This window comes from Ixodes scapularis, unplaced genomic scaffold (assembly GCF_016920785.2).
Source record: "Ixodes scapularis isolate PalLabHiFi unplaced genomic scaffold, ASM1692078v2 PGA_scaffold9__187_contigs__length_104089568, whole genome shotgun sequence".
NCBI classification, from domain to species: Eukaryota; Metazoa; Arthropoda; class Arachnida; order Ixodida; family Ixodidae; genus Ixodes; species Ixodes scapularis.
This window is the reverse complement of record NW_024609884.1, coordinates 50762741-50778494: the sequence shown is the minus strand read 5'-3', so window position 1 is coordinate 50778494 and position 15754 is coordinate 50762741. Positions and strand designations below refer to the sequence as shown.

The 15754-nt window shown below is 48.5% G+C and overlaps 1 non-coding gene across 1 annotated transcript; it reads left to right on the top strand.

The window, feature by feature from the left end:
• Window positions 1–5012: 5012 nt before the first annotated feature.
• Window positions 5013–5085, top strand: Trnam-cau. Its single transcript has one exon. It is a non-coding gene; the product is annotated as a tRNA-Met (tRNA).
• The last annotated feature ends 10669 nt before the right edge of the window (window positions 5086–15754 follow it).

Sequence of the window (15754 nt, the reverse complement as noted above, 5' to 3'; positions counted from 1 at the left end):
CAGGCTAGTACAAACTGGCTAATCAAGCGATCGTTCCGCGCAGGCGGCGTCGTCTGCTACTGCTGGACTCTCATTTTGCCTCGCAAAGCAGTTAAAATTAACTCGAGTTTAAAAATGGACAAAAAGGCACAAATACTGGTGCAAAATTATTTGAGATACTTGGATTTCTTTATTTAGATCAGTACATTTCATTGAATAAGGAAACAAGGGGGACAAAGAACCAACAGAAATCTCCAAACACAGCTAGGTGACTGGTACTCTCCATTTACAGTGGAGCGCTCTACCAACCGAGCTAACCAGAAGTTAGACGTCAGTAGAGCAAACGGGTTTTAACAGCTGCCACCAGTCGAACACCAACAAGGGTGAACGGCGTTCATTTTTAATGTTATAATGTAATTACTTTAAAGGTACAGGCGAGCTGTACAGAATAAACCATAATAATCCATGGAGAAGGGGAACAGGGAGACGATAATAATTCCGTGAGAAGGGGAACAATTGTCCCCCTTGTTCCCCTTCTCCATGGATTATTATCGTTTATTTTGCACAGCTCGCCTGCACCTTTGCATTATTTACATTTTAGTAAGAACTTTTTCTATGTGTTATGTGGCAAGAAACGTTTTAACATCAAATATCCTCATAAAACAGGCGTTTCCTTTGTTTTAGTTTTTTTTTTTTTCTTCTCGCCCTAACTAGTGGCAGCCTCGATATTTTGCGATTTCTTCGAAAATGTGCCCGATACAGTTGTGGTTATTCATACAAAATCGATGTCGCGGCTTGAGCATCAAAAGTAACAAGCAAACTGAATCGTTTCACAAAAGGTTAAGCTATTGAGATCACATGAAAGTTACAAAATGTTGCTGTAGACCATTGAGGCTCACGTTTGTTCTCTTTGTCACTTTGAGAAGAGTAGCTGTAAACAAACCCTTGTAATATACAGGGTGTCACGAAAAAGAAAAAAAAAAGTACACGGTCTTTTTTACCGAAAAAAAAAAAGCAAGGAGTCGCTGAGCGCTCATTCTCCGTAGAGTTCCTGTATAGCTAGCTACCTCCTATACAGGAACTCTAATTCTCCGCCGGAAGGTAGCGCTAGAGGTCACAACCAAATGCCAAAGTTTCAGCCCGATCCGAAAACTTAAAGGGGTCCATGAAACGATTTTCCTACTTCCTCCTTAGCTTTAATCCTCAACTCAAATGCGAATTGTGAAATCACGTCGTCGTGACATTCTTCGGCACCGGTGCGATGACTCCTAGCTTCCACCGTGCTTTTTATAGAAATGCACCATAGAACTTGTTATTCGCCAGTGACGATAAGTTTCGTCAGGGCACTCATTGGCCACGAGCGCGGATCCAAATATTCGTCGACGGATTGATTGTTGACGAGCGCATATGTCCGACTGACGCAGTTCTCGTGTCCAATGCGTGAGCTGGGCTCGGCTGACGCATTGGACGCCTGATTATGTACCTTCTTTTCTTCTTTCGAAGAAAAGAAGGTAGAAAATAGTCCGTTATATTTTCAAATGTTCGTACCGAAAAGCTGGCTTTTGACTTTCTACCCTCGATCTTTCCTTTGGCCAACTAAACGGTATGCGATTAGTAAAGTCCCAATTTAAAATCATTTATCCCAGCCCAAAATTCATTTCATGGCCCCTTTAATCAAAATGGAGCCCATTCGAAAACTCCATCGACTGCCATTTTCCCATTGAAATTTTCAGAAAATCACTAATAAATTTTGAATAAGGTGTCGGATCGGGCTGAAACTTTGGCATCTGGTTGTGACATCTAGCGCTACCTTTGGGCGGAGAATGAGCGTTCGGGGATGCCTAGTTTATTTTTGTGGTTAAAAACAAACAGTGAAAATTTTCTTTTGTGACACCCTGTATATATAGGGTGGTCCAAGTCACCAGGCTCGATCTAAAATGGACCGTAAAAATTGACACTTGCACGTAGCAATCTAAACTTTTCGTCAAAGGTGTATTTTACAGGTCGGTTTTTTTCTTGTAAAATTACAAAGCGTAGCTCTCTTTCTGTAAGAAATAAGGCCAAGAAACCGGATTTTATATCCGGGTTTTATAAACCGATGATAATAGGATCGCTTTATTCCCAGTATTTTGGTGCATATACTTGCTCGTTACTGCTTTACGTTTTCCCTTCCATTCGTAGTTTAAACGCAGACCCGCTGACGCCCGGGTCTGTGTTTAAACTACGAATGGAGAAACGTTTGAAAAAAAAAAAAGAAAAAAAAAAAGGAAGATTTATCGGTGGATATATACACTCCGTGCGACGCGACTGGCGCGCCGCCGCGCGGCCGGTACCGAAGGTAGGCAGCGAGAAGCCCGGAGAAAACGAAACCGAAACCACGCCGCGTACGTTGGTACGCATTGAAGTCGGAGTGGTGCGGTTGCGCTGGGTTCACAGCATGAAGTGCTGCCTGTGCTGTGTCATTAAGTGCTTCAATAGTTATGCGTCGTATCTCGTGGAGACAAAGTTTCACAGTTTTTCACCTCGCCGATGTTTTGTAGGACAGCGACAACGATGGAGCCGTGCCGTACGACGTGAGAAATTTGGTCTCCCGATCATGTCTGCCACTGTGTCGGCACGGCTGACATATTCTACACTGCCGCTTTGCGCTCTGCGTTTGTTTTCGTACCAGTAACGCCTACATGTGTCAGCGCCGATGGGACAAACCCACACTCGCAGGTATGCAGTGCCAATTTCGTTGGAGGAATGCCTTCCACAGAAGTTTCGTCCCCATCGTACGGGTCGATGATATTTCCGGACAAGTATGGCACGCAATCTGTACTTCATGAAGAAAGATTCGAAAGGTAAAAAAAGTGACAAATATAAATCTAAAGAAAACAACAATGAAACTCGGAATCACTGGAGAATCGACGTTTGAGTATGGAAGTTTATGTGGTGTGCTTTCTTTCTTGACCAGCCTCCTTTTGGATGTGGAAACGCTGACACCCCGAGTCTCGTAGACAACAATTTTTTTTTTCTCGGCTTTAGAGCTACTTATTGCAAAGTTGTTCCAACTGGAAGTACCGTCCACTGGTCCCTTCCTACCTGTAAAGTGTGCACCTCCCACGATGAGTGGTATTATCTGACAGCCTTTGATGGTCAAAGCCAGTTCCCATTTAGTTACGCCGCCCAAACTAAATTTCCACCTGGTTTCGCTATGCCAACTCTTTTTGTTATAATAAGTGTTGTGCCAAGTGACGGTCATGTCAAAGTACCTGTGCGCCGAAAATCAGCACCTCGCACACCAGGTTATTACACAACAGCTGACCGCAAAAGCCCTTGGCGGCCAAACCGTGTGTTGGCCGACAACTTTGTTTTCTCGGCTTTGGAACCACCTTTCGTAAAGTTGTTTCAATTGGAAGTACAGTCCACTAGTCCCTTCCTACCTCTAAAGTCTCCACCTCCCCCGAGCAGTGGTATTCTCTTGACAGCCTTTTCATGATCAAAACCGGTTCCCATTGAGTTACGCCGCCCAAACCAAATTTTCACCTGGTTTCCCTATGCCACTTTTTTTTTTTTTTGTATAATAAGTGCTGTGTCATGTTACTGTCAAGTCCAAGCACCTGTGTGCCCAAATCTGCACTTTGCACAGCCCGCTATAACACAACATTTTGGGTCCAATATTGGATACCCCGTACAGCTTTATTTCTTTATTCGTTAGAAACATAACTTTCACACCTGCTGTCTTAAAGAAACTTGGCTCTCTTCGTGCACAAATTTAGTGAACCTCTCACTCGCCTCCAAATATCATCGTTCCAGCAGTCCTAAATTTACAGCGTCGAGCGAAATAAATTTCCCACTCAGAGCAATGAAGGTGGCGGCCGTCTTGTTTTTCGAAAAATTACTCCAACTCCTTTTTCGGCCGCAACCAGAGAAATTACCCCTAATTACGACTCAAACTCAATATATAAGAAGTGGAGAACAGCTAAATGCCCTTCTGCCCCAGCACTCATGCAACGTCACCCTCAACTTATCGGCTCAAAAAGCAAGTTTCGTCCGTGCGCGCTTCCGCCGCCACAGCTTGGCATGCGAAAAGGCGCCGCAGGCTGCTGGACGCGCCTCACAGTCGAACGCCAGCTCCTCCGCTAGCGGCGCTGCGCGCGTTTTTCAAAGCGCCCCCTATAGTTCCCGCACGGAGTGTATACTTAGGGAATGCGCTAGCATGACCCTTGGTAAACGCTAACACTGACCTTGTAACGAAGCCAAAAAGAGGCAGCAAAAATAGAGGAAGCAAAAGAGAAAGCCAAAACAGAAAAGTGAAAGGGTCAGGGTTAGCGTTTTCCAAAGTGGGGCGTGTCTGGCGTTTCCAAGGGTCATGCTAACAGATTTCTTAAAGATCCACCAATGGATCTTCCTTTGATTTTTAATATTGATCGCCCCTTTTTTTATACCGCGAGATAATCTGTTCTGATATGTATTTGTATCTCAAAGAGAAAGCTTTCCAGCTAACAATTCCCATTAAATCCTATTGGAATTCCTACTGGTTTTAACTGGAACCAATTGGTTTTAGTGGGTTCCAACTGGAAGCACACTGGCCAATGGGTCTCACCAATTGGAATTATTTTTCCAGTTGGAACCTGAACGGGTTCCAAATTACTTCCTCGGACGATTCTTCAAAATCACGGAAACGTTTCTGTGCAGGCAGATCCTTCTTCAGTCGAATATGTATATTCGTTATTGACATGCAATGCATCATAGCATTTCCCGCACAACACTCGTAGAGCCAATAACCGTAACTTACGGAGGCAGCTCAGCGGATGACGATGCCGAAACACATATTTAGACCAAAAAACGCAGTCTGAGTTGTGACATTAAGCAATGTCACAACCCTGCTGAGGCATACTAAGTTCTAGGCTGTATAAACATACACACACACAATTTTTTTAAGGCAGTGATGTCAGCCTCGGTTCTGGTTGGGACCCAGGCAATTGTGGGCTCTCGTCCTTTGTGTTGCTCGCCCCAGGAACGAAGAACCTTTGCCGAAAGGATGTACCGCCTCGGTAGCGCAGTAGGCAGCGCGTCAGTCTCATAATCTGAAGGCCGTGAGTTCGATCCTCACCCGGGGCAGGCGGTCGATCTTTTGGAGGTCAGGAAGCCGAGCAGCCTGGAGCACGTGGTGGAGCGAGAGCTCGCGCTGCAGAACCTGCAGGCCAGAGCCGTTTATACTGAGAGAGTTTGGCCTTCTTAAGGAGATTTTGACAGTCTGACAACCACAGCAGCGTAGTCTGGCAACCGGGGGATGGCTACTTCCGTCCGCCATATTGTGGATCTGACTCATAGGAACTCTACGCGATTTCTCAGGAATGAACAAGACAAAGAAGTAACGCCATATTGTGTTATCGCGAAATCCGCTTGTTCTAGCGGCCAACAAGCTCCGCCCATCGGCCAAACTCTCTCAGTATAAACGGCTCTGCTGCAGGCATGTTGGGTTCGATCCCCGCCCCCCTGCCTGTTTCGTTTCGGAGGATCATCGCACTGGAGTGCCTCTTCCATAACATTTAGTGTTTTGTGTGGTTCCTCTCAAACAAACGTGCCGCAATTTCTTAAAATTATTTTATGCATAAGTGCGTACTTTTTAATTTAATTATATCTTTCTACGACCCCCATCGGAGGTAAAGGTTGAAAACTATTGCGGCACCAGCGTCATATGGCACCTCAACAAACATCTGCGTTAGGAGGGGGGGGGGGGGGGGGTCAAGTCACGTGACGCTTATGGATCAGGGGATTCCCACGTAGCACCCAATGTCGTGCAAACATTCCCTGGGTGTTCTGAATGTTGAAGGAAAGTTAAAACACCATTCAGAACGTTCTAGGAACGTTCGGATGCGAATTAACATTCCCCACAAGGTAAGCTGCTCAACTTTCTAGGAACGTTCGTTGGCGAACATTCGTATGCACAATGTTCTCGGAACGTTCGCCTTCGAATATTCATTTGCGCAACATTTTTTGAACATTCGCTTGCGAACATTCCTAAAATTTTCGCAGGTGAAGCCAACTTCACGGAGCTCTCACGCAACCTGTGGTTCGAAACACCATCCACTATACGCCACTTTGTGCCAAAAATGTGCAAATTAAATAGAGCTTCTGGAAACTTAGCATAAGGGATCAGTTTTATCTTATATGAATCTGCCGAGGAATGTGATGTAAGGTGTAGGAGAAAAAGAATTAGTGGTTTTTAAAACTTCATAATAAACTTGGCACTCGCTGCGTATGTAGAGGGGCAGTTTTGAATAGACCCGATTTTTAGCTTGTGGGGTAGAATACTTTGAAAAGGGTGTATCCTGCAGTTCAGTGTGGGATATGCCATGTGTATCTGTTCTAAGCTCGGAGTAAGTAATCGGTGGAAGAAGAAGAGGACGTCTAAGTGAGCGCCACGTATGTTATTCGCTCCTCCGATTCAGCGCTACTTAGCTTGTTCATTTCGTCACCCGAGATTCACAATCAACAACAAATGATTGCTCTCGTCGTCAGGACCACGGAATATCTACATATGAGCAAGTAGGTCCTCCCGAAATTTTATTTTCGGCCCTCTGAAAATCCGAACCGGGACACACCCGCTAGGCCTAACCGAAGATAGGGTTGCCCAAGTCTATGCGGCGGGCCGATCAGCCTAACCACGCCTAGGGTCAGCAACTTCAGGTCCCGTCCTGCCCTCGACGGACCCTGCGCCGCCCGAAATGACCTCTCTATCGTCTTCGGACGAATGCAGCACCGACCCAGAAGAAAATTCCGGGTCCCAAACCCCTTCTAAGACGACATGCGTCGCCCAACCCATGGAACATGACTCGGCCCCGCAAAGCTCAGGTGACTACACATGGACCGACGTAGTCAACCGACGGGTAAAGAAGCAGAAACGTATCGCAGAACATGCCGCGGCCGCCGCCCAGACTGTGGCACAACAATCCCAACCCCCCAAACCGACTGGGAGGCCCGGACGAGCCGGCAAGACCCATCCAACACACCGGCTGCCACCGCTACCCGTGAATGACCACAAGGTCATTGTTCGACCTAGGGACGGCCTCAATTTCACAGTATGGAGCGCCGAACAAGTCGCTATGGCCTTCATAGACGCAGCCCAGCTCACTGCAGCGGAGATCGACACGGTCAAGATCCGAATACGCCGCGACCAGAATCTCGTCGTAATCAGCACCCCTGAGCCCGAGGTGGCGGTCAGGGTGCAAGAGCTTCCCGCTATCACAATCAACGGCCGCCAATACGAAATCCTTGCTTACATCGCTTTGCCAGATAATTCATGCCGGGGAGTGATCATGGGTTTGGATTCAAGACCGACGTCCGAGATTCTTTCTACGAGAATACGAGCGCAGGGAGTCAAGGTCCTATGCGCACGGATGATGGGCCAAACAAACACGGCCATTATCAACTTTGAGGGACTGAAGGTTCCCTAGTACGTGTACTTCAGGGGCGCCGAATACCGGTGCCTACCACACCGACCCCGAGAACAAATATGCACCGCCTGCTTGGGCCTGGGACACCGCGTGGATGTTTGCCCACATCCCGAGGAGAACAAATGCTGCAGGTGCGGCAAACCCGGAACAGCGGACCAAGAGCACGACTGCAACGAAAAATGTGTCAACTGCGGTGGGTCGCATCCAGCCACCGACTCAAAGTGTCCGGCAAGACAGCGGGGGCCACTCAACAAGGCTCACGTTCGTCGCCAGCTAAACCGCCAACCTTCAGTACAACGCAGGCCTCTGACGGGACTGTTAGGACCGCGTCAGAAGCCATCTGCGGCGTCAACCAAGGTAGAGCACCCGCAACCCAGACCACGGCCGAGCCACAACCCAATGACGCGCGAGGAATTCGCGTCCATCACGGATCCCACACCTGCGGAAGCAGCTGCGATGGAACAAGGACCGGCGCCGAACCCTAAGAAGCGGAACCGAAATCCCCCTGAATCACCAGGTCAACCACCCGCCGTCCCGGCAGCTGAGCTCTCCGATCCCAGCGAGCCCGCGAGTAAAGTAAGGTTGACGGAGCCGCACCCCTTCAAACCCACACCTTCCCTCACACCGCCACCCTCCACAACCCCTGAACCCAGCACCACATCAGAATGCGAACTTACCCCCCTAAAAGCACAAGCGACGTCAGACCAAACCCTAGAAAAGCTCAGAGAAGAATCCAACGCCAAGTTGAAGGCGCTCCAAGCCGAGATGATGGGTGAGCTTGACAGGCGAGTCTGTGAGCTGGCCAAGGTCATCCACAATGACGTACAAGCTCAGATGCGTAGCTTTGCGGAAGAAATCATCTCACAACAAGAGTCTCGCTTCCAGCAGATCATAAAACCCCTCATCCAGCCCTTGATGAAGCAGGTGGCGGAACTCACAGTTCAGTAGCGCGAAATAGCGCAATCCAGAATCATGGTCCCCATTCCCAGCGAGTCCGTGGTCGCCATCACAAGCAACACCGCACCCACACCAACAACGGTCAACGCGAAAATCCTGCCCAACCCAACGACCCAGGAGTCCCCTGGCACACCTCAGATCTAATATGGCAAGCCAAAAACCGGCAGCCCATTCATCATCAACCCTAACCCCGTCCGAGAAACACACAACAACAATCTGGCAATGGAATTGTAGAGGGTACAGGCGCAAGCGCGGCGCTCTCATGCATTACATCGGCACAAGGGACTTTGCACCGGATATTATCGCACTACAAGAGCCAAACTGTCCTCCGAGCCTCTCTGGATATACAATGTTCATGCAAATGGATAGCGGCCCGGAGGCTACACTGTACAGAGCGGCAACCCTCGTCGCAAAACACATCCCCGTCATAAACCATTCCTTCGAGCAGCATAGACATATACCCCACACATTACTCGAAATCCTACCCAAGAAAAAGACGCTCCCCAGCCTCTTCGTGCTCAACGTCTATAGCTCCCCAAGCGAGAAGGCGGATGACTTCAGAGCCCTCTTCCACGATGTGATCCAAGTTGTTCAGCCCCGAACAAACTCCCTAGTGATCGTGGGCGACTTCAATGCGGCCCACCCGACCTGGGGATATGTGAAGGAGAACCCCAAGGGACGCAGGTTAGCACAAGCCATCGCCAACAATCACCTTACCATCATGACAGAACCGGAACACCCCACAAGAATGGGCAACAGCGTTAGTCGTGACACGTGCCCAGACTTAACCTTAGTCCGCACAAAGACCTCGTGTAGCTGGTCCAACCTGGACGAAACGCTGGGAAGTGACCACTACATCCTGGAAACCGAGGTGTGCGATGGAGGCCGTAGAACACGAAAGCTTCGACCCGCTCGACTCACGAACTGGGACCAGTTCAGGCAGCAGCGAGGGAGCACTGAGGGCGAAGACATTATCTCCATCCAGGAGTGGACCCAACAGCTCCATGAAGACATTGATCGAGCAACCAAGGAAGTCAATACCACCATCGACACCCCAGCGATAGACCCCCATCTCCTCCACATGTGGGACGCCCGGCGAGGACTCACCAAGCGGTGGAAGACGCAGAGATTCAACCGCAAGCTTCGACTGCGCATCGCCGAGCTCAACCAAAAGGCGGAAGACTACGCAACCACCTTGGCGGAAAGCAACTGGAACCAACTATGCCACGGGCTGCGTGGTACGCTTGGGACCGCTAAGACTTGGGCAATCCTCCGATCCTTGCTGGACCCATCGCGCTCCAAGACCGACACATCCAAGGCCGTGACCAAACTTCTGCACGGACTGCAGCGGGACGAACCCTCCATCGTGAAGGAACTAGAATCCCGATACCTCGCAGCCGGCCCACGCCCCGACTATGCAGAGTACTCCTACACGGAAGAGCCGAGCCAGCTAGACGCGGACTTCACCGAATCGGAGATACAAGCTGTCCTCGCCAAGCTTACGCGCACCACAACCCCGGGGAAAGACGGAGTCACATACAAAATGCTGCACAACCTCGACGACGCTTCCATTACGGCGCTCACCCGATATTTCAACGAGGTCTGGAGGACAGGAAGAATCCCGGAGGAATGGAAACACGCGGACATTACACTTATCCCTAAGCCTGGCAAGCCACTGGGACTTCAAAACCTACGACCCATTTCGCTTACGTCTTGTGTGGGGAAGCTCATGGAGCACGTCGTCTTGTCACGACTACAACCATATCTCGAAGAACAAGAGTACTTTGCGGACACCATGTATGGATTCCGACCACGCCTCTCCACGCAAGATGTCCTCCTCCAACTAAAGGAAGAGGTCCTGGACTTTCAAAGCCAAGCCCAGGCGAGGGCGGTGCTAGCCATCGACCTCAAGGGGGCTTTCGATAACGTCTCGCACGATGCTATTCTACGCAACCTCACCGAGACCCACTGCGGTACAAGGGCATACAACTATGTGCGATCCTTTCTTATGGATCGAACCGCCACCCTGGGGATTGGTGACATCCGCTCGGACCCCATTCGTCTAACAGGACGAGGGACACCTCAGGGATCAGTTGTATCGCCCTTGCTGTTCAACGTGGCAATGGCAGGCCTCCCGCACAAACTCAACAAAATCCCGCACTTGCGACACGCCCTCTACGCCGACGATATCACGGTGTGGACCACCACAGGGTCGGAGGGAGAAATCCAGGACAGACTGCAAGAAGCAGTCAACGTCACCCAAGACTACGCGGGAGCGGCAGGGCTAACCTGCGCAAGTGAAAAATCCGAGCTCCTGGTGATCCGAAAACGCTCAGTACTGAACAAACACGCGCCGACCATCGACCTTACTCTAGGAAATACACCTATACCCCGGGTAGAGCGCCTACGAATCCTTGGCATGTACCTCCAAAACCACGGCGGAGCACGACACACCGTGGAGCTCCTGCGCAGACAAGCCGACCAAATAGCCCACCTCATCCGACGGGTGTCTAATCGGAAAGGGGGGCTCAGTGAACAGGATACGCTGCGAATCTATCAAGCCCTCATTGTGAGCCGGTTCACATATCATGTGCCCTTTCACAACTTCACCATCACCGAAATGGAGTGGCTAAACACCTCGCTCCGCAAGGCGATCAAGACAGCCCTTGGTCTACCAATAAGTACGTCAACGAAGCGACTCCTGATGCTGGGGGTCCACAACACGGTGGAAGAGCTAGTCGAAGCGCAAAAAACAGGACAGCTCACACGCCTCAGCGCCACCCGAACGGGCCGAGCAACGCTGCGCAGACTTGGCTACACCAATCTCACGCAGGAAGAACCAGCCGCCCCAGTGCGCCTGAAACCGGATATCCTGAACCGCGTACAGGCGGCACCAATCCCTAAGAACATGCACCCAGACCTCCACACAGGGCGGAGAGAGGCCAGGATCCGGGCCTTAGAGAAAGCCTACGGCCCAGATTCACAAACATGGTACACAGATGCTGCTCTCCACAGGGAAAGAGCTGGAGCAGCAACCATCGCAGTGACAGACAGAGACGGCACCTGCCACAGCACGGGCTCCATCTCAAACATCGCATCAATCCAGGAGGCGGAGGAGATGGCCATAGCGCTGGCCATCTCACACGCGATCCCACGCAGAGACACCACCGACCTCAAGCATAAGATAATTATCGTCACCGACTCGCAAGCAGCGTGCAGAGCGTTTGCGGGCAACACCCTCTACCCACGGACAGCACACCTCATCAACGCCATAAGCACCGAATGGATACAAATACCGGTCATCCGGATCATCTGGACCCCTGCACATCTGGGCTTATCCGGCAACGAAAGTGCTCACGCACTAGCCCGAGCGGTAGCGACAAACCGGGCTTTGTCGGATGGGATCAGAATACAGCAGGACCCAGAGCCAAACACACCCGCGGACTCCCAGTCCCTCCGCACTCCAACCGAAACACATCTTGACACCTACCACCTGGTAACAGAATACTACCGGACAACCCGCCGGGTCCTGCCCCCTCCGCATCGGGCGCTATCCCGGGCAGAGGCAGCGGACTGGCGACAACTTCAAACGTTTACGTTCCCTAACCTCCACCAGCGACATCGCTGGTTCCCCAACCGGTACCCAGGCACCTGTCCGGGATGTGGCAGCGATCACCCTAGCCTGTACCACTCCATCTGGGAATGCCGTCACCCCCTCGGTGAGGGTATCACCCCATTCCTTCCCCCACCTTTTCCTCCTGGGAGGCGGCCCTTTCCGGCACAGAGCTCGATGACCAGCAGCGGCTGGTTGAGCGAGCCCGCCAAATCTGGGCGGCCAACGGAGCCCTGGACTAAGGGCACCGACCAGAGACCGCAAGGTCCTTTCACTTTGTCAATTAATAAAGTTTATGATGATGATGATGAAGTAATCGGTCATGTATGCAGCACATTTTGAATGAAAGAAGTTGAAAAGTGACAGGTAGAGGGGTATACTGTCGTTACATGCTCGGGCTGGTGAGCTGGGAAAGCGGTAACCTTGTGCCTCCGCTTTCTTAAAATATCTTTTGATTAAAAATATCTATCGCCCTGTGAGCAGCTTTACCATCATCTATATATGTAGTATGGCTGATTGGTGCTGTTTCCTAATCAAACCGTAATTGTAAAATCTTTGTACATAAGCCCCAGAAAATGCTCCCTGAATGTAGGGATGTACCCACGCACGTTCCGGGGAGATTGAAAGGATGTCCCTGCATAAATTTGCAACATTTCAAGAAAGTTGCAGAAGTTCTTTGGATGTTCTGAGAACGTTCTTAGAACCTTGTTAGGATATTTGAATGTTGATTGAATATCCTGGTAATGTTCTATGTTGTTCTCAGAACGTTTTAAGAATATCCGTTTGAAAACATTCCCCAAATGTAGCGATAAGTGCCCGCGCCACATTCTGACAACGTTGATAGAATGTTCTTACGTAAATTTCCAACATTCCAAGAATGTTGCCTATGTTCTCATGAACATTTTTGGAATGTTCTCAGAACGTTCTCGTGCTACGTGGGTTGGTGCGACCGACAACTGGCTTTGTTAGCAGTCGGAGAAAACGTATACCATTCGAAAATCACAACACACAGAAAGTTCCTTTCACGATTTTGTATTGTGCCAAATATTGTGCAAATTATTTTCTTAAATGCACTGGCTACAATATTTCGGTGTTGTTCTTTCGTGTGTATGTGTGTGTATTTTATGGCGAAGATAAGAATAAAATGTTGAGGTTCAAATCGACGCTGTGAAGGTGGATGGACCGCGAAGCTGTGGTATCATCTGCAACGATTGCCCACTGCACTATAGACCCTTTTTATGGCAAACACCACTAGGTGGTGCTCCAGTCCTTGACGTCCCAGAGTACTTCCGGTTTATAGAAATAATGAACATGTAATAATGAAAAATAATGAAATGTAGATAAAACGTTTAACCATCAATTCTCCAAGTGAACGCCAAAAGAACGAAGGAGTGCGAGATCTGTTATAAATGTTTTGAGTATTCTTCTAAACCAACTTGCCTCCTCCAAGATGTAATATTGTACAGCCGAAGGCCCTCGTTAAACCTCCAACTTTGTTGTCCGTGTAGCATTTATGCTTTCTAGCACTGGTGACAGTGGCGTACCAACTTGTTTTTGAGTGGGGGGGCAAACCCGACCCTCTTCCCCCCCCCCCCCCCTTAATCGAAAATTCGGCGCAACTTTTGTCGAAGTTTTCTAAAGATGTGGCAATGATTCGGCAAAATTACAACGTTACCAGACTTAACATTGATATTTTGTTTTTTCTCGCGAAAAACATTTTGCTTCTTCTTCTTAAAATAAATACAACTTGTAGTGCCTATTGAAACAGTTATGATTAAATAAGGTGATATTCTACAAGATAATTGTATCGATGTCGCTTTTGTGTGTTTACTGGCAATTTTAGTGTTTGCTTGCAGAAAGTGGCGTGACAACGAGGTTGGGTAGTAGCCGGAGCAGTCACGAATCACACTACGAGAGTTTTGATTTTGAGGCTTCATCAGCGCACGCCTGCAAGTGTGTTTACATTGTTAAAATAAAGACAATCACTGCGTTCTTACTTTCTCTGGGAGGCACCGTTTCGTGCGCGAAAACGGAGGCAACGGTTGTTTAGCCTTCACCAGAAGAGGTAACAATACTGTAAATATGCATGTTTTTCGATTTGAGTCACTTGACGTCAGCTTTGCATGAAAGTGCGCGTTCCATATTCGCAACGTGCCGTTTTTAACCTTTAAAATTCCGGTTTCTGGTGTTAGGACACACACGGACGTTTAGGAAGAGGGGGAGAGTTAGGAATGTCGGATATGCAACGTCGAGCATGATAGTTCTGTGTTTAACGAATACTTTTCATCAGTGTTTACTAACGAGTGCTTGGACTTCGTCCCCACTCTCCCTGAAGAGCTTTACGAGCGCATGCATCCTATTAACGTTAACTCCGCTGGTATTAAAACATTGATTGATAAACTAAAACTTACTTCGTCCGCTGGAACCGATAACATCAACCCTAAAATTTAAAAGAAACACCCGTGTTATTTCTAGTGAGTATTTGAAACTCATCTTCATTCAGTCCTCATCTCAAAGCTGCCTTCCATCTGACCAAAAGGTGGGAAGGGTAATTCCCAGTCTTTAAACAGGGCAGCCGCTCTTCCGCATCTAATTATCGCCCTAATTCATTGACTTCAATTTCTTGCAAACTACTTGAGCATATCCTCTACTCCAATATCATGAGGCACCTATCATCCCATTTCTTTTCTTTAAACAGCAGCACGGTTTTCAAAAGGTACTTTCCTGCGAAACGCAACTCTGCGACTTCATCCATGACTTGCACACTAACCTTGAATGTCACGTCCAAACTGACGCAGTTTTTTTTTTTTTTCCAAAGCGTTCGGCCGTGTCCTCCATCAACGCCTTCTTTCTAAGCTATCATCTTTTTGCCTCGACCAATAACCGTTTGCATGGATTCGTGACTTTCTTTTTTCCCGTGTACAGGTCACGTCCATGATGATCATGAATCTTCCTTAATAAATGTATCTCCTGGTGTTCCCCTGGGGTTCGTACTTGGGCCCTTACTCTTTTTAATATTTATTAATGACATTCCCATTGGGATTTCTTCAAAAAAACGCTTTTTCGCCGACGACTGCGTCATCCATAACAAAGTAACTTGTGTGCAAAATAATAACCAGCTTCAGGAAGATCTAGATAAAATTAACAATTGGTGCAAAGAGTGGATTATGTCACCAAACAAGTATAAACGCAAACTAATCCACTTCACCAAGAAAAAAAACACTCTGTCATTTAATTACTTCTTGGACTCCGATCTGATTGAGACCGCTACTGTGTATAAATACCTTGGTGTAAGACTAACATCTGACCTTCCCTGGAATAACCACATTGAAGTCATTACCGCCGATTCATCTGGAACTCTTGGACTAAGCAGACATAACTTAAAAAATCGCTCCACCCTTTGTCCCTAAGCTAACCTTTAACACGTACGTCAGACCAAAAATAGAATATGCTTCAACCATCTGGAATACCCATCGACTGTACCTGATCAATACGCTGTAGAGGCAGTTCAGAACAGAGCTGCTCGCTTCATTTCATCCACTTATGACTTTTCTTTCAGTGTCTCGGCGCTAAAAACTGAACTAACCATGTCCTCTTTGCAGCTTTGCAGGAAAGTCTCTCAGCTGTGCCTTATTCACAAAATCTACTACCACATTCCCGACCTCAAAACCACTTTGTTATTACCTTTCGACCGAACATCTTCTCGCCTCAACAACGTCTGCATCATCAAACACACTTCTGGCTCTACGAACGCTTTCAA